We start from the raw sequence: 24820 nt of genomic DNA on the forward strand, positions 1-24820 counted from the left end.
CCGCGTTGCTGTGGCTCTGGCATAGGCCAGCAACTACAGTTCCGATTCGACCCCCAAGCCTGGGAACCTCCATATGCCACGGGAGTGGCCCAAGAAATACCAAAAAGACAAAAAAAAAAAAAAAGGATTGGATCGTGTGCTTATTCTGTCACACCCAGAAGCTCCGTTGCTGACGTGCCATTGTCTCCGTTAGTGCAGTGCTCTACTGTTCATTCCAACCTCTGATGTATTTGAAATCATAAAAATAATGCACATTCATGGATATATTTTGATTTATTAACGCAGACATTATGCAACTTAGGAGGCAGTTATTTGCCTTTATTAACATTTTAAACAAGTTTCTTAGCTATAAAGAAGTCTCTAAGGTACTTCATTTGGAAAATTCCAACGGAGATAAAGACCAGCGTTTGCGCAGAAGCCCACCATAAGACATTGCTGTTTGTGTCTTCACTGGTCACTCGAAATTTTTCTTCTCGGTCCTACGCGGGAGAGAAATAGGCAGGTTTAGTTTCTTAGGCAACTTCATGCACAAATTTGAGGGTAAGGTGTCGTGTGCATTCAAGGTACTGAACGTTGCCCAGGTGATGATCTATCTTGTGCCCCGGGCGGTGTCTGACTTTCTAAGCCAAGGTGTCTTGTTAGCCAAAGACAGGGAGTAAGAGTCAAGCCTAGAAAACATGTTTTTGTTTTTGGCGTAAAATATCTGATATTTGATCTGTTTGTATGTTTCCCTTGTTGCCATCACATTGCCTGAGAGTGGTAGGTTTCCTTCATTCAGGTTCTTACTTTGCTTTCTGCTGGGCACCGTGCTCATTTTATTTTCCAGACGAGGAAACGGCAGCTCAGAGACGGCAGAGGTTTGTGAGCAAGGGGGCAGATGTGAGTCCACTGAGCTCGGTGACCGGGAAAGACATGTCACAGGAACAACATTGCGATGCAGGCAGGGGGCGCGCCAAGGCGCCTCAGCCGTGCGGGGGAGAGTGTGGCAGCTCTTATGTATTCATTCTGTGAGCTCACACCTCTAGAGGGGCTCACGGTCCCGTGGGCAGGAAAAGACCGCCCTCCCCCACCCCCTGCGTGTCTCTGCAGCTCTAGCTCAGAGAAAGCCCGGGAAACAGGCAGTTTATTCTTTCCTTGTTTCGGGGGCTTTGTTTCGAGAATGACGTTCCTGGCAGGAAGAGGTGGAATAAGCTGAATAGGCAAACCGACCCTTTGATAGTTTTGTTCTTTGACTATTTGCTCAATTTGCTCGATTAGATGTTCAAGCTTGAAGCTAACTTCATTAACTTTGTCCTTTGCTTGAGCAATGGCTGCATCAAGGTCATGTTCTCCAACGCGAATGTCTAAGTGGATCCGCTGTGTGAACAGGAGAGAGGAAGGGACAGGCTCTGAGCTGGTGCGCTCTCGTTCCGCGCGTCTCCCCTCTTCATGCCCCCCATTCCTTCCTGTCTCTGCTCCCCCTTTCTGAGCAATCCTGCTCGATCCTCGGTCTCGCTGTCCCCTCTCCACCACCCTACGTGCTCTTGTGCTTAGGAGGCTTCCTTTGTGTACTAAGGCACGAAGGGGTACCTGCTGCCCTGAAAGAGGGCTGGGACCTGCCTGAACTTACTGTCAGGCAGGGGCCTTTGGCCCTGAGCGAACTGGGTGACTTTCAGGAAAGTGTTTTTCACATAAAACTAAATTTCTGATGCTAAAGTACAAAGCCTCTTCATCTCTTCCCAGCACATTTCGAAAATGGCCAGTCACCGCCTACCGCATAAGGGTTTTATTTATTGGAATTCCATTATTAATTCACCCTTCAGCCTTCAATTGTTTTCAAGCCTGAATAATCACAGTTCTCTTAACCTTCCCTCCCAGTTCTCATTTTCCAGGCCCTTTAATCAACGCTGTGGCTCTCCTTTGAACCCCTTCCAGGCTCTCCGGCTCCCTCTCTGGTTGCTATGCTGCGACCCGGGCTCGGGACTTTAATGCAGTCTGGGCGTAATGGTTCCGCGTGTCATTGTCATGCCTGAAGAGCGCTGACACTGTTCATCAGCAAGGACACAGGAGGCATATACTTACCAGCTTACTCCCTCCAAATGACACAAGCCTTGTCGAATTAGATTCTAAGCAAATGATGTGTTCGCCAGGTGAGTGTGAAGTGAAATAGAATGTTCCTTGGGGGCCATATAACTTTGATAATAATACCTAGGATTAAGGATTTCCATAGTTAAATTTATTATTCTCTACTTTCCATCCGAAAAAAATTAAATTCTCCTATGTAATCTGGTAAAATTGTGCAATTCTTAAAGAAGAAGTCAAATGGCCGATAACATGAAAAATATTCAGCCTTGTTGGTAATCAGAAGATTACAAACCACAGTGAGATGTTCCTTGTCAGTTATCAGATTGGCAAGGACTTAAAAATACCCAGGGGTAGTACTGAGAAACACTGGCTCTAAACACTGTTTTGGAGGAGTTCCCATCGTAGCTCAGTAGTAATGAACCCACCTAGTGTCTGTGAGGATGCGGGTTCAATCCCTGGCTCAGTGGGTTAACGATCTGGCATTGCTGTGGCTGTGATGTAGGCTGGAAGCTACAGCTCTGATTCTCGACTCCTGGCCTGGAAGCTTCCATATGCTGTGGGTGCAGCCCTACAAGGACCAAAAAAAAAAAAAAAAAAAGAGAGAGAGAGAGAGAGAGAGTGTGTATAATCATTGACCCAGCAGTGCTACCTATAGAAATCTATCCTATGGAAGTGCACAAGTAGACAGAATTACATGTAAAAGGCTATTCAGTGTGATGAAAACTAATAGCTTCCAGTAGGGGGTTGATTACATTTAGGGAAGCCGTGTGACGAAAGCCCAGGTAGAGTAAAAGAGGACATTGCACCCGTATCTGTACGAAAGGTGTCTATGATATCCAGAGGTGGAGTGGTCTGTAGAGGATCCTATTTCTGTAAAAGAAAATGTCATTTGTAAAAGTACCCATGCTTCAAAGAAGATTCTGAAGAATACATACTAAGCTGCTGGGCAGTCATATTTGTTGGGGAACTTTGATTTTCTGCTTAGTATATTTTTTATCATGTTTGGCATTTTAAAAACAGGTGTGGGACTTCCATTCTGGCATATGGGGAGCTTGGACATTGTCATCCAGTCTTACGTAAAAAGCTGCATGAAAAGAAAATCACTTCTTAGGTCTGTCAGGGAACTGAGGTCGCAGGGCAGACTGCTGCCCCAGAACTGGAGAGGCAAATACCAAGGATGACAACCCACCAGAGCAGAGACCTCAGTGGGAAACCGGCACTGGGCGCCTTCTCCCAGCACAACACGGCCAACTTTCCACCACAACAGAAAAACAACAAGGCAGACTAAAAGGCAGAAAACAGGGTTTGAGGAGACAGAACAAGCTCGGTCAAAACGAGACCAGGATTCAGGTATGGCAGGGATACTGGAATGATCATATCCAGAGCTTAGAAAAACGGCAATTAATATTCTGTGGGCCCTCGCGGAAAAAGTAGACAACGTGCAAGAACAAGAGGGTAGCATGAGCACAACGATTAAAATCCTATGAAAGAATAAAACAAGAAGTGCTAGAGCTCAAAAACGCTGGGGCGGAAATGAAGAATGCCTTTCATGGGCTCCTGTGTACACTGGGCAGAGCTGAGGAAAGAATCTCTGCGCTCGAGCATATGTCAACAGAAACTTTCAAAACTACAAAGCAAAAAAGGACTGGGAGAAAAAAGGAACATTATACGAGGACTACGGGACAACTATCAAAGGTGTAACATACATATAATGGGAATACCAGACAGAGAAGAAAGAGAGAGTAACAGAAGAAACATTTAAAGGAATAATGACCAAGAATTTCAAATTAGTGTCCAACACCAAGCCACAGAACTGGGAAGCAGGACAAATGCCAATAAAACTACACTTAGGCATATCATATCAAAACTGAAGATATCAAAGATAAAGAGAAAATCTTGAATGAAGCCAGAGGGGGGAAAACACCTGTTTTTATAGCAGAGCAAAGATTAGGATTACATACAACTTCTCCTCGGAAACCATGCAAGCCAGAAGAGAGCAGCGTGAAACATTTAAGGTGTTGAGAGAAAAACCCACCAACCTAGAATTCTGTATCCCGCAAGTTCTTCAAAAGTGAAAGAGAAATAAAGGTTTTCTCAAACCAACGTTGAAGAAATTTGTCACTGATATTCCTGCCTTTCGAGGGTCTTCCCAGGAATTCCCTGGTGGTGCAGTGGGCTAAGGATCAGCATTGTCACTGCAGAGCTTGGGTCACTGCTGTGGCGCGGGTTCCAGCCCTGGCCGGAGAACTTCCGCATGCTGTAGACGCAGCTGAAAACCAAAAATCCTCTTAAAAATGAAACCCTTGAGAGGGTCGAGGTACAAGTTCTTCAGTGAGCTGGGTAATGATATTGGTGAGAAACTCAGGTCTACGTGAAGATTGGAAAAGCATAGGGAAGAATAAGTGAAAGTAAAATGAAAACTTTTATTTTCCTTTTTGAAGACTGAGTTAATAGATGCATATTTCAAAATGATCGCAGCAGTGTATCTGATGATTAGAGCTGACATGGAAATGAAAACTGTAACAGCAAAGATGCAAGGGAGGGGAGACAGGAACTGGGCCTCCTCGGTTACTGTAAGGCGCTGGTGCCACCCGTGGAGGGATACGGCGTTATTCAAAAACGGACTTGGATTAGCTGTGTCCACTGCAAACTCTAGGGCAGTCACCGGAGAAAAGTTAAAAGACGTCTAATTGATGGCTAGGAAAAGAGATCAGATGGAATCACATAAAATAATTAAAAGCACGAAAGACTGAAAAAGAGTGGAGAACACAAGTGGGAACAAATAACGAGAGTGATGACAGGACAAGGGTTACGATGGGTCTTTAACCCAACTCTAGCTGCGGTCACCTTGAAGCCAAGTGGTCGAAATGTGCCAATTAAAACAGCTGGCCAAAGCAGGTCAAAAAAAAAATCAATAAACCCAACTCTGTATTGTCTCCAAGACCCCTCCTTTAAGTGGCGCGTGTAGATTAAAGACACATACGGATTAAGAGTTAAGCGATGGGCGTTCCCGCTGTGGCTTCGGGGCGGGTTCGCTCCCTGGCCTTGTTCAGTGGGTTAGGATCCGGCGCTGCCTCGAGCTGTGGTGTAGGTTGCAGACACAGCTTGGAGCTGCCATTGCCGTGGCTGTGGCATAAACTGGCAGCTGCAGCTGCGATTCGACCCCTAGCCTGGGAACTTCCATATGCGGCAGGTGTGGCCCTAAAAAGAAAAAAAAAGTGGAGGGGTGGAGAAAGACGTGTATGTTAAGTTTACACTAACCTTAATCAAAAGCAAGCTGGAGTAATATTAGCTTTAGACAGAGTGGACTTCAAAACAAGGAAAATCATGAGGGATGATCACCTAATGGGCATTAAGCAGCGCTAAGGGGCCACTTCTCCAGGAAGACACACCTTCGTGGGTTTGCACCTAACAACAGAGTGTCAAAATACGTGAAGCAAAAACGGATGGAGCCGCAAGGACAGCCAGAAGGATTCAGCTGGAGACTTTGCCACCCCTCTGTCAGAAGGGGGCGGATCAGTAAGGACGTAGCTGAACCCGATGCTGTGTGTGACATCTATAGACTCGTGCATCCAGCCAAACAGAGCGCACGTTGTTGTCAGGATTTCCCGGGACACGCACCAAGAGAAAGCCCACAGTCTGGGCCACAAAACACACCTTAGCACGTTTAAGGTAAGGGAGATCACATGCAGTGTACGCTCTTAGGCAGCAGCGGAATGACCGTGGACATCCAGAAGCCAGCTGGAAAGTCCCCAAATACTTAAGATTACACAGCACACTTCTAGATAACCCATGAGTCGGGGAGAAATCTCGAGAGAAATAAAAATATTTTGCATTAGAAGAGGGATCTGGGAAGATGACGGATCAGGAGGTGCAGGGATCTGTCTCCTAGACAACAGCGACGCTGTTAGCACCGACTGATGAAGCTCTTTGGGGAACTGAATGTATTGAAGCCTCGCAACTTCCAGGGGGAAGACTTTGATGGTAAGTCGTGGTTAATTTTGGTCCGTTTCCGCGCTTAGAACTTTAGTGCCCACTGCCCCCCGCAACCCCAAGCCAGCCACACGGCAGGCACTATGTGCGTGTTCCTGGAGCAGCCCGCACACAGCTTGCAGAAGCCAGGGTGGGCAAAAACGACCCTGTCCTCCACGTGTCAGGGGCTTCGGATGTCATCAGGGGGGAGCAATTCTCGGTTAAGATTGCCAGCAGATTTCGCATCAGAGGCTGGAGACAGAGGCAGTGCGCAGATACATTCAAAGTGCTTAAAAAGCAAAAACTGGAACAAGCCAACGCACACATGAGAAGATGCTCGGCCTCACTGCTCGTTAGGGGATGCTGAGCAAACCGCGGCGAGATGCTACCTCAGCCCGTCCACAGGGCTCCTGGGGGAAAATAGCCCCGGCAGGGCGTGGAGAAGCTGCAACCCTCGCGCAGCGAGGATGCGGATGCGAGATGGTGCTGCTGCTGTGGGAAGCGGTGTGGTTCCTCCTTAACCAGGTGGAGAGCGAATCACCACGAGACCTAGACATCCCACCCCTGTGTACACCCGAGAGAACTTGACGCGGGGTCTCAGAGATATTCGCACGCCCATGTTCACAACAGCTGAAATGCAGAAGCCGCCCAATGAATGGGACAGGTACACGTGGCGGAATATTATTTATCATTAAAAGGAAAGGAATTCTGACACAGCTACAGCATGGATGAAACCGGAGGACATTATGCTAAGTGAAATAAGCCAGTCACAAAAAGACAAGCATTGTATGATTCAACTTACATCATGTCCTTAGAAGAGTTGAAATCACAGGGAGTTTCAGTTTTTAAGATTTAAAGAGTTATGAGGACGGTGATTCTAGAAGACTATGAATGGGTCTGAAACCACTGGGCTGTGCACGTAGATGATGTTATGTGTATTTTACCACCACTTAAAGATCTCAAAGAAAATGTTTTGAACTGAATTAAAATGAAAATATCACGTCATAAAAATTGGGGGGCACAATGAAAGAAACATTTAGAGGGAATTTTATTTGTTTATGTTTTTGCTTTTTAGGGCCACACCCGCAGCATATGGAGGTTCCCAGGCTAGGGGCTGAATCAGAGCTGTAGCCGCCAGCCTATGCCACAGCCACAGTAACTCAGGATCCGAGCCGCGTCTATGACCCAGACCACGGCTCATGGCAACACCGGATCTTTAACCCACTGAGCGAGGCCAGGGATTGAACCCACAACCTTATGGTTCCTAGTTGGATTCGTTCCTGCTGTGCCCTGATGGGAAGTCCTCGAGGGAAATTTATAATAAATGCATATATTAAAAAGGAAGAAAGATCTAAGATTAATCTTGTAAGCTTCCACCTTAGGAAGTTAGCAAAAGAAGAGAAAAATTAAATCCAAAATAAGCATAAGAGAAATAAGAGAGTTCCTGTCGTGGCTCAGTGGGTTAAGAGCCAACTAGTATCCATGAGGATGAGGGCTCAATCCCTGGCCTCGCTCAGTGGGTTAAGGATCTGGCGTTGATGTGACTGTGGTGTGGCTCGCAGACACGGCTCAGATCTGGCGTTGCTGTGGCTGTGGCGTCTGCAGCTCTAATGCGACCCCCAGCCCAGGAACTTCCATGTGTCGTGTGTGTGGTCCTAAAAAGCAAAAAAAAAAAAAAAAAAAATTAAAAATAAAAAAATTAAAAAAAGAAAAGAAAGAAAAAAGAAAGATAAGGTCTGTGCTAGTAAAAACTACAGCAGAGGAGCTCCCGTCGTGGCGCAGTGGTTAACGACTCCGACTAGGAACCCTGAGGTTGCAGGTTCGATCCCTGGCCTCACTCAGTGGGTTAAGGATCCAGTGTTGCCGTGAGCTGTGGTGTAGGCCGGCAGCTAAAGCTCCGATTCGACCCCTAGCCTGGGAATCTCCATGTGCCATGGGTGTTGCCCTAGAAAGACAAAAAGACAAAAAAAAAAAAAAAGGAAAGAAAGCAAGCTCTCAGGGATTTCCCTCCTGTCTGCCTGGCTTAAGATTCTCTCTGTCTCTGCTGAGGCTGAGGAACGAGCTGCGTTGGGAGAGCGAACGCTGGCGAGACAACATCTCAGCGTCGCAGGAGGCACCCAAATAAAGTTAGAATTAGGAGTTCCCGTCGTGGCGCAGTGGTTAACGAATCCGACTAGGAACCATGAGGTTGCGGGTTCCGTCCCTGGCCCTGCTCGGTGGGTTGATGATCCGGCGTTGCCGTGAGCTGTGGTGTAGGTTGCAGACGCGGCTCGGATCCTGCGTTGCTGTGGCTCTGGTGTAGGCCGGTGGCTACAGCTCCGATTCGACCCCTAGCCTGGGAACCTCCATATGCCACGGGAGCGGCCCAAAGAAATAGCAAAAAGACAAAAAAAAATAGAATTAAAAATAGATATTGGAAAAAAAAAAAACTAAAGCAGAAATCAATGAAAACGGAAAATAAGAGAAAACCAAGCAAACAAAATCTGGTTCTTTGGAGAGATCTCCCGGGAAACCTCTGGTTAGGCCAACTGAGGAGAAAGAAGACGCAAGTGGGCCCCATCGGCAGTGAAGCAGGAGGGCCACCGCTGGCCTCGGACATTGGCAGGCGGCAGGGGAGGGCCGTGAACGGGTCCAAGCCAAAGCTGGTGTCTGCGTGAAACAGACCGACTCTGTACGAGACACAAGGAGAGGCCTCTCTCTGGTAAAGAAATGCAGTAAGTGATAGCCTTCCAAGCAGAGAGCTCCAGGCCAGACAGCGTCACTGGCGCGCCCACCAAAGGGGGAAGTAAGACCCGTTCTCCGTCTCCTCCAGAAGACGGGCGGAGAGGGCAGCGAGTAGACTGGTCTTTGGGGCCAGCATTAGCCCAATGCCGACACCAGGGACAGATGGAGAAAAGAAAGTTATGGACCATCCTCTCTCATGGACAAACATCCAACAAGATATCAGCGAAGCGAATCCAACGGTAATATGAAAATGTATAGGTAAGGTAACCTACACGTAAACATACAACACATGTACATGATAAAGTGTACTGAAAGAATTATACTCCATGACCGAATTGGATTTACTCCAGATAGGCAAGGCTAGGTCAACACTTTAGAATCAGTCTGTACAGTTCATCACATCAACAGATTAAAGAACCTCACGGTCATACCAGTAGATGCAGAAAAAGCATCTGACAAAATCCAACATCCATGCATGTGGTAAAAATCTCAGCAAACTAAGAACAGGGGCACCATGGCAACTTGGTTAAAAAAATCTACAAGGAGTTCCCGTCATGGCGCAGCAGAAACAAATCCGACTAGGAGCCATGAGGTTTGGGGTTCGATCCCTGGCCTCACTCAGTGGGTTAAGGATCCGGCATGGCTGTGGCTGTGGTGGAGGCCGGTGGCTACAGCTCTGATTAGACCCCTAGCCTGGGAACCTCCATATGCCGTGGGTGCGGCCCTAAAAAAAAAGACAAAAGACGAAAAAAAAAAAAAAAAACAACCCTTTAAAACCTAACAGCTACCATACTTAATAGTGAAAACTTAGAGGCGTCCCGCTGAGATCGGAAGGCCAGAGTTTCTGTGCTCGCTCTTCCTTTTCAGCATCCTGCTGGAGGCCTCAGCTGTGCGGTGAGAGAAGAAGCGGAAAGGAAAGGTGTGCAGGTTGGGAAGGAAGAAATCAGGCCGTGTCTCTTCACGGACGGCCGGTTGTCTATGTAGAAAATGCAAAATAATTAACAAAACTGTCTGGAGCTGATAGATGATTATAGCAAGGTTCAGGGTGTAAGTTAATACGCTGAAGTTGATTTCTCTGTTATCAGCAATGAGCAAGTGGAATCAGACGTCAAAAACAGTACCATTGGGAGTTCCCGTTGTCGCTCCACAGGTTAAGAACCCAGCATAGTCTCTGTGAGGACTTGGGGTCGATCCCTGGCCTCACTCCGTGGTTAAGGATCTGGTGTTGCCATGAGCTGTGGTGTAGGTCGCAGATGCTGCTCGGATCCTGCACGGCTGTGGCTGTGGTGTAGGCCTGCAGCTGCATCTCTGATTCAACCCCTGCCCTGGGAACTCCCATGTGCTGCAGGCACGGCAGTGAAAAGAAAAAAAAAAACAAAACACCATTTACGTTCGCATCCCCCTCAGTGAAACCGGCATAAGTCAAACAAAATGGGGGATAGAGAGGGGTGGACTGGGGGTTCGGGGTGCACGCCGACATACACGGAAAGATGGTCCAACGGGGACCTGCTGTACATCTACCCAATGTTCTGCGAAAAGAAGCCGGAAGAGACCGGATGTGTGTACATGTACAGCAGACATTACCATGGCCTGTGAATCAGCTACACGTCAGTAAAACTGAAAAACTCAAAACGTCAAACAAAACACGTTTAAGATTTATGCAAGGAAAACTGGAAAACTGCTGGAAACATCAAAGATGATAAAACACGTGGAGGGATGCTCTGTGTTCACAGAGAGACTCCGAATTGCGAGGCGTTAGTCCTTCCCGGCTTCGTCTGCAGATTCAGCACATCCAGTGACCTCGTGAATATCTGCGGACTGGTTTTGTGAATATCTACACTGTTTATACGGAGAAGCAGAAGATCCAGAAGAGCCAACACGATACTGAAAGATAATGAAGGTACTGCACTGATACTCCTGACTTTGAAATTTGCCGTAAAAGCGACGGTAACCAGGATAGTGTGACACTGGTGAAAGAACAGACGAGTCGATCATTGAATCAGGATAGAGGCCCCCCAGAGTCAGCGGATCATTGACAAAATAGCGAAGGCAATGCAAGGACGCACGGATGCCGGGTGGCGGCACATCCATTCGCAGGGGGTGAAGGTAGACTCGGAACACACAGCTTTACAGAAGCTGACTCAGAATGGAGCGTAGCTCTAGTGTAAAGTGCCAAACTGTTACACTCGTACGAGGTAACACAGGAGACAGCGTAGATGACCATGGGTTTGGTTATGACTTTCCAGATAAAGACCAAAGGTGTGACCCTTGAAAGAAAGAATCGAGAAGCTGGACTTCATTAAAATTAAAATTTCACTAAACATTTAACTACGATGTTGAACATTAAACATTTAACCTCATTAAAAATAAAAACTGCAGAAGAGAGAGCTGGCTCTCTGTGAAGAGAAGAAAAGACAGACACTGGGAGAAACTATTTGTAGAAGACACAGCTGACAAAGGGCTGTAATCCAAAGCACACAAAGCTCTGCGAACCCCAAGAAAAGGACTAAATTGACGGGGAAATGGGCAAAAGATCTGAACAGACGCCTCTCAAACAAGACATACAGATGGCAAACAAGCACATGAAAAGAGGCTCCCTATCCTGCGTCGTTAGGGAATTGCAGATTAAAAGCAGCAGTGCCTGCACCGACGGGGAAGGCAAAAATGCAAAACACCAGCAATGCTGGGTGCCGGCGAGGATGTGGAACCAGTGTGTGCTCCCCCGTGGCTGGTGGGAGCGCAGAACGGGACGGCCCCAAACCTGCTTGCATCACACGGCCCTCCCGTCGCAGCGTTCATTCGCCCCAAGGAGCTGGAAAGTCACGTCCACCTGAACACCTGCAGACAAATGTCTACAGCAGTTTTATCTATAATAGCCAAAGTTTGGAAGCAACCAAAGTATCCTGTGACTGGACCCGTAAACCGTGGCACACATCCTGACGGGGATATGGTCCAGGGCTGAAGAGACACTCGCAATCAAGCCGTGAGAAGACCTGGGACTGAGATGCATACACTGAGCAGGCGGCGCCCATCTGAAAAGGCCGCTTTACTGCGAGACTCCCGCTGCATGGTGCCCTGGAAGAGGCAAAGCCTGCGGACAGCCACAGGATCCGCGGTTGCCAGAGGCTTGGGAGGGGCGGAGAGATGGACAGGCTCCAGAGGATTCTCATGGCCGTGGAACGGCGCTGTGTTGCTCCTGTAAGGGTGGAAACGTGTCATGACGCCTTTGTCACATCCACAGGGTGTCCGACCCTGAGAGTGAACAGGACCGCTGGGAGAGGCTGTGTTCCGGACGGGCAGAGGGCATGTGGGAGCTCTGCCCTGGGAGCAGAATTTTGCTGTGAACCTAAAACTGCTCTAACATAGAGTATATTGAATCATTTCAAAGAGCGGGCATATATTACACATAGAAAAGTGCAACGAAAATTCTTTTTTAAAGCCTTTCAATTTTGATTTGGAGAAAGTTAACGTGTTGCCGCGTACTTAATTTCACGTAACAGCCTGTGGCGAGGGAAACTTGGTTAAATAAAACTGCATCCGAGAATCGGATTTTGCAATTTTCAACTTTTATGACTAACAGTACTCTTCACTGAAAATCGTCAGGGGTGACTCGTTATGTGTTAAATTCAGTTTCCAAGCCTTAGTGTCATGTCAGGGTTCTATACAGTCTGCTTCCAGCGAATACTGAAGTCAGCAAAGATGTTTATTCTTTTCTTTGGCCACATCCACAGCATGTGGAAGTTCCTGGGCCAGGGATCCAACCTGCACTGCAGGTGTGACCTGTGCCACAGCTGTGGCAACGCCACATCCTTAACCCGCTGCTCCACATGGGGACTTCCAGCAAACATGCTTTTGTGTGTGTGTGTGTGTGTGTGTTTAGAGCCGCACCCCTGGTACATGGACGTTCCCAGGCTAGGGGTCAAATCAGAGCTGCAGCTGCTGGCCTATACCACAGCCACAGCAACGCCAGATCTGAACCATATCTGCGACCTACACCACAGCTCATGGCAACCCTGGGTCCTTAATCCACTGAGCTAGTCCAGGCATCAAACCCAAGTCCTCATGGAAGCTAGTTGGGTTCATTACTGCTGAGCCATGATGGGAACTCCCAGCAGACATGTTTCGGATGCCTGTTAGCTTGGTGTGTTGGAAAAAGACATGCTTGAGTTTAAACTTCAGGGCTTCCTTCCACTTGCTGCTGCTGAGGTCTGGTAGGAGCCATTTTATCTCTCGGGAGCAGTTTTCTCTTCCACAAAATGAAACAGGATGTTGGGTGCAGAATAATGGAACATGGAATACAAAGTGCATCGTTTGAATGGTACCTGCGTATTGTTCTTGCCTGCCCTGCTAACCCAGCAACCGTGTCAATCGCGTGCCATAGAGGTGGACACGTATTCAGGGTGGCACCTGTGCCCGGGAACGCTCGCCCCGGCAGGAAGAGTCAGCGTCCTGTGAGGATGCTGCTGAAGGCCTTGGAAGGGACCCGTGGTTTGTCAGAAGTGTTGAAACCAGAGCTCTGTCACCTTACTTCCGGTGGAGAGAGCTTTCCTGAGAGTCGGGCCTTTGGGCTGAGAATCTTCCCTCTCTCCTTGGTCTGCGGCAAACATTCCTGGGAGGTTTGCAGAGGGAATGAAAATGTTTCTCTTCCCATCTGGAAGAAGGGGGTGTTATTTCAGGTAAATGTGTTTTTTTTTTTTTAAAGAATGAAATGGATATGTCTTTTAAAAAGGGTGATCGGGTTTTCCTGCAGCCGTGTTTAGTCCAAGCAAATTTGGGTTATGGGTTTAATCAGCCACGGAGACATCTCCAGATTGGTCGTGAAAGACTCTGAGAAGGGACAGCACAGAATTGTGTGTTGGTTTAACCTGGCAGGAAGCGTAGGGTGGGGGTGTCGGGAGCGGGAGGGAGCTGTAATGACAGGTACCTGAGTGGAATTGCCCTCCCGGAGACGCCAAGGGCACCGAGAGGAAGCTACCATCGCAGGCAAGAATCAGGTGTCCCGCAGTCCGGCTGGAACAGACTCTCCCAGGCTCCACACAGGCGGGGGTGTCACAGTGTCTCGCTTGAGCTCACCTGGGACTTGGGCAGCCCATCGACGTGGGTGCCCTCTCCTTGCCAGCTAGAGAGACGCCTCTTCTTTGCCACGAGGCTTTGCTTCACCGGCCTCCCGCTGCCCCGCGAGCACATCCTCAGGACCGGTCCGGAGGAAAGTTCCCGCAATTGAATCGGAGGCGCGACCGGCTTGGTGAGCGCGTGGCCTTCGCGCAGCTGAGAAAACGCGCGATCAGAGCAGACCGGTAGCCCGTCAAGATGCGGGTTGTAGGTGACCAACTTCACTGAAATTGCCTCCTGCCGAGATCCGCGCCTTTCCTTAAGTCCGTGGGAGGAGCCTTGGGAGGCCGCCGCAGCCGCAGCCACAGCCGCGTTGCTACAGCAACCGCTCGGGATGGAGGTGAGCGGCGGCCTATCAACGCTCGCGTTTGGGCGAGGATGCGGCCGCTGCGCAACCGGAGCGGTGCGTTGGCCTCGCGGGCCCCTCTGCCCAGCAAGACCGGCAGAACGCCAGGACCACGGATGCAAGGCCTGTCCTTGGGGTGCTCTAAACGTTTATGTTAAGGGGTCTGCTCCTCAGGCGGGCAGTGGGCTCCTGGAAGGCAGGGGCTCCCTACTCCTGCACAGTGTGGTTGGCCCGGGCCGCACGCCTAGCAAACGAAATGCTGGGTAATGAAAGCTGACGTAGGACTTGAAAAGTCTGTGGGCCTACATGACACAGGAATTTTCAGAAAATGAAAACTTTCAGTAACGAGACGTAAAGGTCTGTTTTACCTCCTCATCGTAAGTTGTAACCGTCACGAACATTCCCAAGCCAGGAGCAGGTTCAAGGAAATCGTGTCTGCCTGTGTCCCATTGTTGTATCTTGAAAGTCCCTGTTTCAAAAATAGGAGACACTTATTATGACATGAATGTAAGCAACAGTTATTAGACATGACTGCTGACATAGGAATTATATTTTTCAAATGAGCCACATCACAGAATGCTGTTAGTTTGAACAGCTTATGTCTTGGTGAGTCGCTCACAGAGCCGCTAGGAAGATTCTGGAGTATGGAGTTCTGGGCCCAGTTCTCACTCCCGTTTACAAGTTACTTCAGCACTTCAAGCTCCGCATCCTGTTCAGAAAAGTAGGGATAATGCATCGCTCCTGCGTCTCGGGGTTGTGACGACTGCTGAAAATAGTAAAAATAGGGGAGTTCCCGTCATGGCGCAGTGGTTAACGAAGCCGACTAGGAACCAGGAGGTTGCGGGTTTGATCCCTGGCCTCGCTCAGTGGGTTAAGGATCCAGCGTTGCCGTGAGCTGTGGTGTAGGTTGCAGACACAGCTTGGATCCCGAGTTGCTGTGGCTCTGGCGTAGGCCGGCAGCTATGGCTCTCATTAGACCCCTAGCCTGGGAACCTCCATATGCCGTAGGTGTGGCCTTAAAAAGAGAAAAAAAAAAAATTTACAATGCCTTTTTCCCACAGAGAAACAGCTAAGTGAATACAGAATGTCGCAGGGGTTAAATACACTGTGAGCAGCAGGGTCAGGCTAGGCCCGAGCGCGGGGATGCGTTAAGTAAGGGGCCAGAGGAGGCAGTGTAATGTCAACACATCACAGGCATGCAAATGACATCCTGTTTGTTTCCATACCACATTCAGAGCTAATTATGTGCCAAGCGCCATTCTAGGAAATTGACACATATAATCTGAATTTTTGTAACAACAGCACTAAGTAGGTAGATACTGTTTTTGTTTTTTTTTTTAATTTGGGGCCCCACCCGTGGCATATGGAGGTTCCCGGGCTAGGGGTCCAATTGGAGCTACAGCTGCCGGCCTACACCACAGCCACAGCAACGAGGATCCTGAACCCACTGAGCGAGGCCAGGGATGGAACCTGTGTCCTGATGGATACTGGTCGGGACTGTTACTGCTGAGCCACAATGGGAACTTCGTAAAATAGAATATTTGAATAGGAACCGGGGTTATGCTACTCAAAATGTCCAGGATACATTACAAAATTCCCCACCACACCAAGACCAAGAAAAGCTTCATTTGAATGAGAGGAGATAGTTACTAGACACCAGCGCCGCGACGGCAGAGACGGTGAAATGATCTGACAAGAATCCGAAGGCAGTCATCACAAAAATGCATCAAGAAGTTTGAACACCCTTAAATGAAAAAGTAGGAAGTCTCAGAAAAAGAGTGGAGATATAAAAAGAAAGAAAAAAACCAGACTCATTGAACAGGAAAAATATAATATTTGAAAACGAATTAAATGGGCTCATGAAAAGAATGGAGACGGCAGAGGAGACGGTGAACTCGAACCTAGATCGGGGGAGTTCCCTTGTGGTGCAGCAGGTTAAGGGTCCGGCACTGTCCCTGTAGCGGCTGGGGTGGCTGCAGGTTTGACCTCTGGCCTGGGACCTTCCACATGCCACAGGCCAAAAAAGAAAGGAAGGGGGGAGGGAAGGAGGGAAGGATCAGATCTGGTCGATGGAGAGAAAACAGATTAAAGAAGAACCTCAAACGGAGCCTCACGAACCTGTGGGACAAGAACCCAAGTTCTGCGAGCCCCAGAGGAGAGGACACAGAGCCTGGGAGGGAATGAGCACTGCAAGAGACGATGGCTAAAACCTGCCACATTTGGTGTGAGGATACATCTAGACTCAAGAAGCTAAGCAGGAGTTCCTGTCATGGACCTGACAGTGTGTCTGTCAGGACGCAGGTTCGATCCCTGGCCTCGCTCTGTGGGTTAAGGATCCGGCGTTGTCGTGAGCTGTGGTGTAGGTCACAGACGCGGCTCGGATCCCACGTTGCTGGGGCTCCGGCGTAGGCCAGCGGCTACAGTTGCCATTTGAACCCTAGCCTGGGAACCTCCATATGCCACAGGTCTGGCCCTAAAAAGCAAAACATGAAACAAAACAAAAAAAGCAAAAGAAGGGAAGTGGAACTTAAATAGGCTGAACTCCCCCAAGTCCACCGCCAGATACATCCTAGTCAAATTTTTCAAAACAAAGGACCAAGAAAAAAAAAAAAAAACCATCGAAAACTATGGAAAATAGCCAGAGAGAGATGCCACGTGACTCACGGGGGAAAAACAATTCAACCAACAGCAGAGTTTTCATCAGAAACGTGGAGGCCAGAAGGAAGGGGCACACTTTCAAGTGCGGAAAGACAAGGAATGGTCCAACGGACTTCTGTGGCCACCAAAACCCCCTTCAGAGTGAAGGCAGCTGTTCTTAGGGCAGGGAAAACGAAGAGGTTCCCACCGGAATACCTGCTGTAAAGTAACTGCTGAAGGCGTTTTTTTAGAGAAGAAGAGGACGGCAAGGAGGAACTTGGAACCAGGAAGCAAGAGGAGCCGCAGGAGGTAAACATCAGAGACCCTCCGCAGGGTAGTTCTTCCCTTTTCAAAAACGCGGTGGGGCCGTCGAAGGCAAAGCAGGGTGGCTCCGCCCGAGCCGCCCTCCGAGGAGGCCGAGGCCCGGAGGGAAGACGAGCGGCGGGCGGGGTGGGGGCGGCGGGACCGGCCGCAGGGTCCCGAGGCCTCTCTGTTCCTTTGGAAAAGGCGAAGGCCGGCTGCGTGCGGCTGTGTTGAGCACGCGTGTTGTAGTCCCTAGAACAACCCTAATAAAACCGTACAGGGAGAGACGTGAAAAATACTACAGACGACACGAAAAGGTGTCCTTCAAAGCGCTCAAGGGACCCCCAAGAGGGTATGAAACAGGCAACAGGAGCCAAAAGAAAACAAATAGGAACATAACAGACCTAAGCAATTATTACATCACATGCAAACGGCATAGACAGAGACCAGCCAAAGGCTGCCAGAATGGACTTTTTAAACATGACTGCGGATGCAGTGCCGTAGGGAGGTTACACGTGAAAGAATCCGGATACGTCATCCTGACGGTCAAAAGAAAGCTTGCGTGGTTCCGCGAATATCAGACAAAGCGACTTCGCCGCAAAGGAAATCCCCAAGCCTGACGAACCGATAAGGAGAAGAGCCGAGTCGCCCAATCGCATCGACACTTTCCAAACACAGGGAGTGAAGCCACTGAAAGGGGCCGCGGACGGATCCGCCGCTGAGGTTGCCGTCCGCGCCCCTCGGCGGTGGACGGGGCTCCTGCGTCTGGAGGAGCTGATCCACGGTGTCCCCCAACAGGTCGCCCCGACAGCAGAACGTGTGCACGTGGACCTTTCACCGAGTTAAGCAAGGCGGCCCTAAACCTCATGGGGTACCTTTGCCGAAGCCGCCACACGTCCCCGGAGAGAAGCACCCAGCCAGGCAGGCAGCCAGCTTGTCGAGCTCGGGACCACCTGGAAAGGGCTGCTGTGGGAGATTCGTGCCCGGAACCTCGTCCAGCACCCCTGCCCACCTGTCTGGCACTTGCCTCGGCCACCTGGACACACTCAGCATCTCCGTCTTTCACCACAGGCACCCTGCGCCCTGGCAGCTCACAGCCCTCTGCTGGCCTCTCCCTGTCCTGCTAGTGGCCATCGTCCCCACCCAGGGGCCTGCACTCGTCACTGTGTCCACACTTGCCCACGTGCGCTGTTGTCAGCACGCCAGCTGCCCTCTGAGCCAGCCCATCCTCGTTCTGTAAGGTGCTGGGGTGTGAGGACATGCTGTGTCCTCCTCTGGGGCTTGGCCCTGAGTTGAGGGCAGTGTTGGCTTCACCTACAGCGCGATGAGGATTCGTGCGGTGATGGGCGCGTCCCACAGTGTGTGTCCGTACAGGATTTTGAAGGGATGAGTGGCGGCGATTCCAGCCTCCAGCCCCAAGCTCCGCCACGGTCCCCAGGGCACCCGCCACGGTCCCCACCGCACCCGAGGGTGTTATGTCCCACGACTGCCACCAGGTGGCAGAAGAGCAGCGTTGCTCGCGGGCGAGTGGTCCAGGATCCTTGCAGGGGAGCCAGAACTGTCCGTGTGACAGGGACGCACACAGAGCAGGGACAGGTGACACGTGCCTCTCGTCAGGAAAATAGTGCTGTTTATCCTTCCTAGGGTGTGAATACTGAGTCGATGTGTATAATCTGCTCAGTGCAGAACTGAGCACACTCAGTGCTGTGTAAGCACCGGATAAAGGCTTTGAATGTGGGGTGTTTTCTGTCAACTCCCATCAAATCCTGCAACCCTGGAAAGCCTGTGTAATGACACCCGCGCTTCCAGATGAGGAGCCTGCGGCTGGAGGGGCCACGTGACTTGCAAACCATCCAGATGATAAAAAACTGAGCCGGATGCAAACTTGGCAGCTTCCATTCCCAGTTCAGGCCCTGGCCCCTCCTGACATACCACACTCTTGCTCCGCAGCCTGGGGCTGTGTGGGTCTGTGTTAACCCCAGAAGCCGTTCTTGCAGAACTCCTGGACGGACTTCACGGCCGGGACGCCCACCCTCCTGGGTGCTCCGTTCACGGCCCCGCTGAGAGCTGCTGGCTGCTCCCGCACACGGATGCCCGGTCTCGGGAGGCTTGCGTGTGTCTCTCCTGGTCTCCCCAGTACCCTGAGCACACCCCTGCCCAGGCGCTCTGCCCTGTGACCCCTGAGGTGGCTTTGCCTTCTGCTCTAGCCCGAGACCTTGAGGCTGGAGCTGAGGGCTGTCTGCGTTGATATTGGAAAACTAAAGTGCATTCCTTGTAGGAACCGTAGGAAGTAAAAATCCCCTCTAGAAGTTTCTGGTATTCAGTGTTATCCGTCTCACCTTTTCTATGCGAAGATGTCATATTCTATTAAAAAAGTGAAATTGTACTGTGTGTACTCTCCCTAATTTGATTTCTCCCGCTAATTTTTGGTGACTGCCTTTCTTGTGTTCTTCAGAGCGCGGGAGGAGGCTCCGATGCTGAGCGCAGGGCTCCGCGGACACAAACTGCTCGTCCCAGGTCGGTGAATGAGGGGCGCCCGCGGGAGGTGGCTCAGGCCACAGCATCCGGCTGACCCCGGGGGCGACCTGGGCCTAGAAAGCAAGCGCTTTCAAGAGTCGCCGTGCGTGCCAGGTGACCTCGTCCAGAGTGCTGCGGGTTCCCCAAGGATCCCCGTTTCCCTCTAGCCCATGAGCCTTTTTGAGGTTCTGTGCAGAAGCACAGTGAGGTGACTTGTCACTGACGGGGCGATGGCACTTCATACACACACAGCATCAGGGTACAGCTCAACGAGTTGTTGCAACCGAATCACCTGGCCAAACATCCTCCACGCCCCAGATGCCCCCTTGCCGCTCGCCGCGCCCCAAGGCAGCTGCTTTGAGCTGCACTTGGCGAGGTGCGTGTTCTCTTGCCGGCACCGTCAGCCCGAGGCGGGGTCGTGCGTCCTGTGCGGGGCCTCCGACTGGTTTGCACAGATGACAGTCGCCTGCGGGCGGTGCGGGGCGGTCGGGGTGACGCGTGTGCTTGCTGTCGAGCTCGGCCGTGTTTACCGAGGTCGTGGGCTTGGACCTCGGTGGGTCCCACACACCCACCTGCACGCTCGCCCGCACACTCAGCCACACACCCACCCGCAGACGTGCTGCTTTCTGTCCCTGGTTTCGTCACATGGCAGGTGTGTGCCGGTGTCCCCACTTAGCCTCGTGCTTTCCTGCTGTCCTTCCGCCTGAAACCCAGCTCTTTGGTCGCCTCTCTGGGGAGGCGTCTGCCGCTCTTTTGCCCGCTCTCCCCTCGTGGGACCGTGTGTGGTCCTCTGGCACCTGTCTCCACCTGCACACTTGCCCTCGGGGCTCGTCCTCGTCCCTAAAGAGACCCTGCCCCCAAACCTGCATCCTTTTGATGGAGGCGTTTGTGAGGGGAGGGTCTGGGGCAGGCAAGGTGCCCTTCCCCTCGGAGGCTGGGATTCGGGTGCCCGGGGCCTCAGAGCAGGGGTGCCTCGGGGAGGCGTTGTGAGCATGGAGGCCAGTGCCTGGTGTAGGGGGCTGGCCGGTGGGACAAACTCTGTGGGGTTTCTCATCCAACCTTTTTTTTTGGCCACACCCATGGCATGTGGAAGTCCCCAGGACAGGCGTCAAATCTGCATCACAGCAGGGACCCGAGCTGCTGCACTGACAACGCTGGACCCTGAACCCGCGAAGCCACGCGGGAACTCCTATTTTACCACAACCTTTAAAAGACATTAAAAATAGTTGGATAATGGAGTTTTCTTGTGGCTCAGTGGGTTGAGGATCTGGCATCACTGCAGTGGCTCAGATGGCTGTTATGGTGCAGGTTCCATCCCTGGTCTGGAAACTGAAGTCCCACATCAAGCCACTGCGTGCCACAGCCAAAAACGAAACAACAAAGCCCAAAACAAAAACAAACCCCCCTCAATTTCCAGATTCAATGCAATCCCCATCAATTTACCTGTGGTATTTCTCACAGAACTAGAACAAAACATTCATATGTAAACACAAAAGTCCCTGAGTAGCCAAAACAATCTTAAGAAAGAAAAACAGCTGGAGGAATTCGGCTCCCTGACTTCGGGCTATACTATAAAGCTACAGTCATCAAAACAGTATGGTATTGGGAGTTCCCTGGTGGCTTACCAATTAAGGACCTGGTGTTGTCACTGCTGTGGTTACTGCTGTGGCTCGGGTTCAATCCCTGGCCCAGGAACTTCCATATGCCATGAGCATGGCTAAAAAAATTGTGGTCAAATATATAACAAAATTTAATATTTTAACTATCAAAGTATGCAGCTCAGTGGCCATAAGTGTATTCGATGGTTATGCAGCCGTCACCAGTGGTTTCTAGAACTTCTTCCCAAACAGGAACTCTGCCTGTTTACACACTGACGTCCCCACCCCTGGCTCCTGCCCTTGTGCTCCACCTTCTGTCTCTACGATTTGGATAACTCCAGGGACCTCAGAGAGGCCCAGTCATGGGTAACTTGTCCTTTTGCAGCTGGCTACGTCACCTGGCAAAGTGTCCTCTGGGTTCGTCCCCGCTGTCGCCGGTGTCCGAATTTTGTTTTTACTCGTTTCATTCCTGTTTATGCTGGAACAATATTCCACTGTGTGCGTATACCTTGTTCGTTTATCTGTTCATCTGTTGATGGGCCCTTGGCTGCTTCCTCCCCTGGCAGTTGTGCTGCTGCTGCTGTGAAGGTGGGGGTACAGTGCCTGACCCCCCACTTCTGGGCGTCCACTCAGCGGGGGTGTGCTGGGCCGTGTCCCTGAGCTCCCAGGCTCAGTGTGAGGCTGGGTGCCGCCTGGAGACTCACCCTGCCTGGCTTCTCCCTCCCCACCCCCGGCACCGCCTTAACGAATCCCTTCCACTTTAATCCGGGCTCGGTGTGGGCTTCAGAGAGCACCCACCCTGCCACCCCAGGCGGGTGGGAAGCGGTGACCCCGCTCGGCTCGGTGTTCCGTCTCACTGTCCATCTCCTTGAGGTTTGCACTCAGAAGAAAAGAAACCGGCTAAGCCCTGGGCCCTTTGGCCGAGTGCAAGGGTCGTATCCAGGGACACTTTGAAAGGAAGCTACCAGGAGCAGGACTTCACAGCTTTGCCTTCTAACTTCTTTTTTTGGGCCAACGGTCTCCCACGTGATCACTGCGCCCAGGGCCCCCTCCCGCTCCCAGTGCCTCTGCCTTTGTGAGAACACGCAGCCTTGTTTAAAACGTCTCTAGGGACCAGCAAGCAGGTGGTTGTAAAGCCTGTCGGGTGGCAGCGCCTCCCCCCCCCACGGCCTCGGAGCCCCCTCTTTCCTCTCTGCTCTCTCCCGGAAAGACCTCTCTCGCTGTTTTCATTCAAAACAACCTGGAATTTATTCTTGAGGCACATTACTGAGGAGACCTAGGAGAAAGTGTAAAAACACCCACTCCGTCTGACTTAGACGTTTCCAGGCAAGTTTCCAGAGCAAGGATGTCTTGTCGTGTGCTGGCTGCTGCGCCCTGGGCTGGCACAAGCACAGGGGCACAGGTGTATTCGTCTCCTTTGCCGCTGCCAACAGTGAGACTGGGAGCTTTTCTCTGCTTCTCAGCATCTTCCTTCCTTTCGGGGGTCGGGTTGAGCCAGAGTCGGGGCCACACCTGCTCTTCCGGTGGCTGAAGACAGACTCCGGGAGGCTGAGGGGACGGAGCTGGAGACAGGGTCCCAGAGCGTGGGAAGGAGGCTGGGTGAACACCTGCGCTGTCGGGGCCCTGCTGCAGGTGCTTCCTCCCGCTCACAGATAAGGGGACAGGGCTCAAAGCCACCACGCTGCTGGGCGACGACGGTGGCCTCAAGCACCCCTGGGTTCTGCGGCCCCTGCACGGCCTCCGCCGGGGAGGCTGGGAGCCCTGCTGCAAACCCTTTGCAGAGTCTGCTTTTAGTGCCGAAGGGCAGAAACTCGCTTCTAGGTGGACCTGGTGGCTGGCTCCGAGGTCACCCCCCTTGAAGGTTCCCGCTGAGTGTGTTTTATCGGACTCTGCTGGACTCAGAGACGCACGCCCAGGCCGTCCTCGCCGCAGACGACTGGTGCCCGCGCCCGGCCTCGCTGAACCATCGCTAACCCGTGACCCCGATGGCCTCTCAGCGATACTCGGTCACAAACACACGTCAAGCCCTACCTGGTTGAGACGTGCTGCTCCGGAATATGCTGTATTTAATTTCCAGGGTACCTTACCGTGAAAAAAGCCAAATCTTAAACTTTTCGGAGGATCTGAGGGGACCGGAGACCGTGTCTGGTGTTCCTGGTCCAGGCAGAGCACGTGCCAGGACTTGGCTCCGGCGGTTTGGCGGACACACCAGCGCCTCCACTGCGGCTTCCTCCCACAGCGGCCGTTCAGGCGGGGAGCCCCCGGCTCTCCTCGCCATCGCCCGGCCCGGGCCCTCCCTCGCGGCGCGGCCTCGCCCTTCTCCGCTCCCACGCCTGCGGCGGGTCCTGGAACACGCAGATGTACTGGCCGAGAGAGTGCGGCCCTGCTCAGCCTGAGACTGAAATGGCTGTAAAACCATGACCAGCACTTACGGAAACTGCGACTGGATTGAGCTCCTCCTGCCTCTTTTTCCCCCTTTTTTGCCGTAAAATCAGAGAGGTCGATGTTGTTTCTGACTTTAGTGTTAACCATCGCACTGATTTTCCGTACGGCCTGAATCCGCAGTCCCCTGTTTCCTTCTTGGAAGGGCCGTCAAGCCTGGTAGGAAGCCTGCAGACATCACCATGACCCTGGCCGGTTTTCGGGGCATTTTGCTTAGAAAGTGACTCAGATCTGCCCACGCGCGCCTCCCGCCGTGGTCCCCACCCCACCCCCGCCGTGGGCCACCGTGGGGCTCGGGGAGGCTGAGGTTCGGAAGAACGGGCTCGCGCGGTTTTGTCTTGGCTTACGGACAGGCTGGGGACCTCGCTTCAACCTTTTGGTTGTATGGGCATAGACAGCGACACGAATTGGAACAGAAGGGAGCCAGTCCCCTGTCGGCAGAGTCACCCCAGAGGACTGGAGAGAAGGGCCACCGGCCCAGCTGGTTTACTGCCGCGTTGTTTCAGAGCCACCGCACAGTTGATGCCAAGTGAAAGCACTGCGGACCCAGTAACATACGGCACGACGGCGGAATAACGCGTATCTGACGCCTTCAAAGAAAAACCTTTTGCGCACCCAGCCACAGTCCGCAAATGATTGTCAGCGTCTGTGACCCTTTCACTGGAGAGGACCTGACAGGTGGAAAACAAAGCCAGCTTGACTCCGCGGTGCTGTGCCGGGTTCCTTTTTAAAAAAATAGTTTCATGTTTCCTATCACAGTTGGTTCACAATGTTCTGTCAATTTCTGCTGCACAGAGAAGTGACCGAGTCGCGCGCGTGTGTGTGTGTGTGTGTGTGTGTGTCTATATCCTTTTTCTTACATCATCCTCGTCACCCTCCATCACCAGTGATGAGATCTAGTTCCCGGGGCTGCACACCAGGCTCTCACTGCTTATCCACTTGAACATCTGGTAAACGTTTTTTTTCTCCTTTTCTTAAGGGCCGCACCCTCTGCGTACGGAAATTCCCAGGTTAGGGGTCAAATCGGAGATGCACCTGTGACCTGCTCCGCAGCTCGCGGCAAGCAGGATCCCTAACCCCCTGAGCGAGGCCGGGGACCCAGCTC

General features: G+C 51.5%; 1 long non-coding RNA gene across 1 annotated transcript; it reads right to left on the reverse strand.

The window, feature by feature from the left end:
- Positions 1-264: 264 nt before the first annotated feature.
- Positions 265-14633, reverse strand: LOC125137639 (uncharacterized). The gene is made up of 4 exons (XR_007137467.1): positions 14587-14633; positions 2062-2187; positions 1210-1356; positions 265-479 (listed from the first exon to the last, which is right to left on the reverse strand). It is a non-coding gene; the product is annotated as an uncharacterized LOC125137639 (long non-coding RNA).
- Positions 14634-24820: the final 10187 nt, after the last annotated feature.

The sequence above is a fragment of the Phacochoerus africanus genome, chromosome 10 (genome assembly GCF_016906955.1).
Source record: "Phacochoerus africanus isolate WHEZ1 chromosome 10, ROS_Pafr_v1, whole genome shotgun sequence".
Taxonomy (NCBI): domain Eukaryota; kingdom Metazoa; phylum Chordata; class Mammalia; order Artiodactyla; family Suidae; genus Phacochoerus; species Phacochoerus africanus.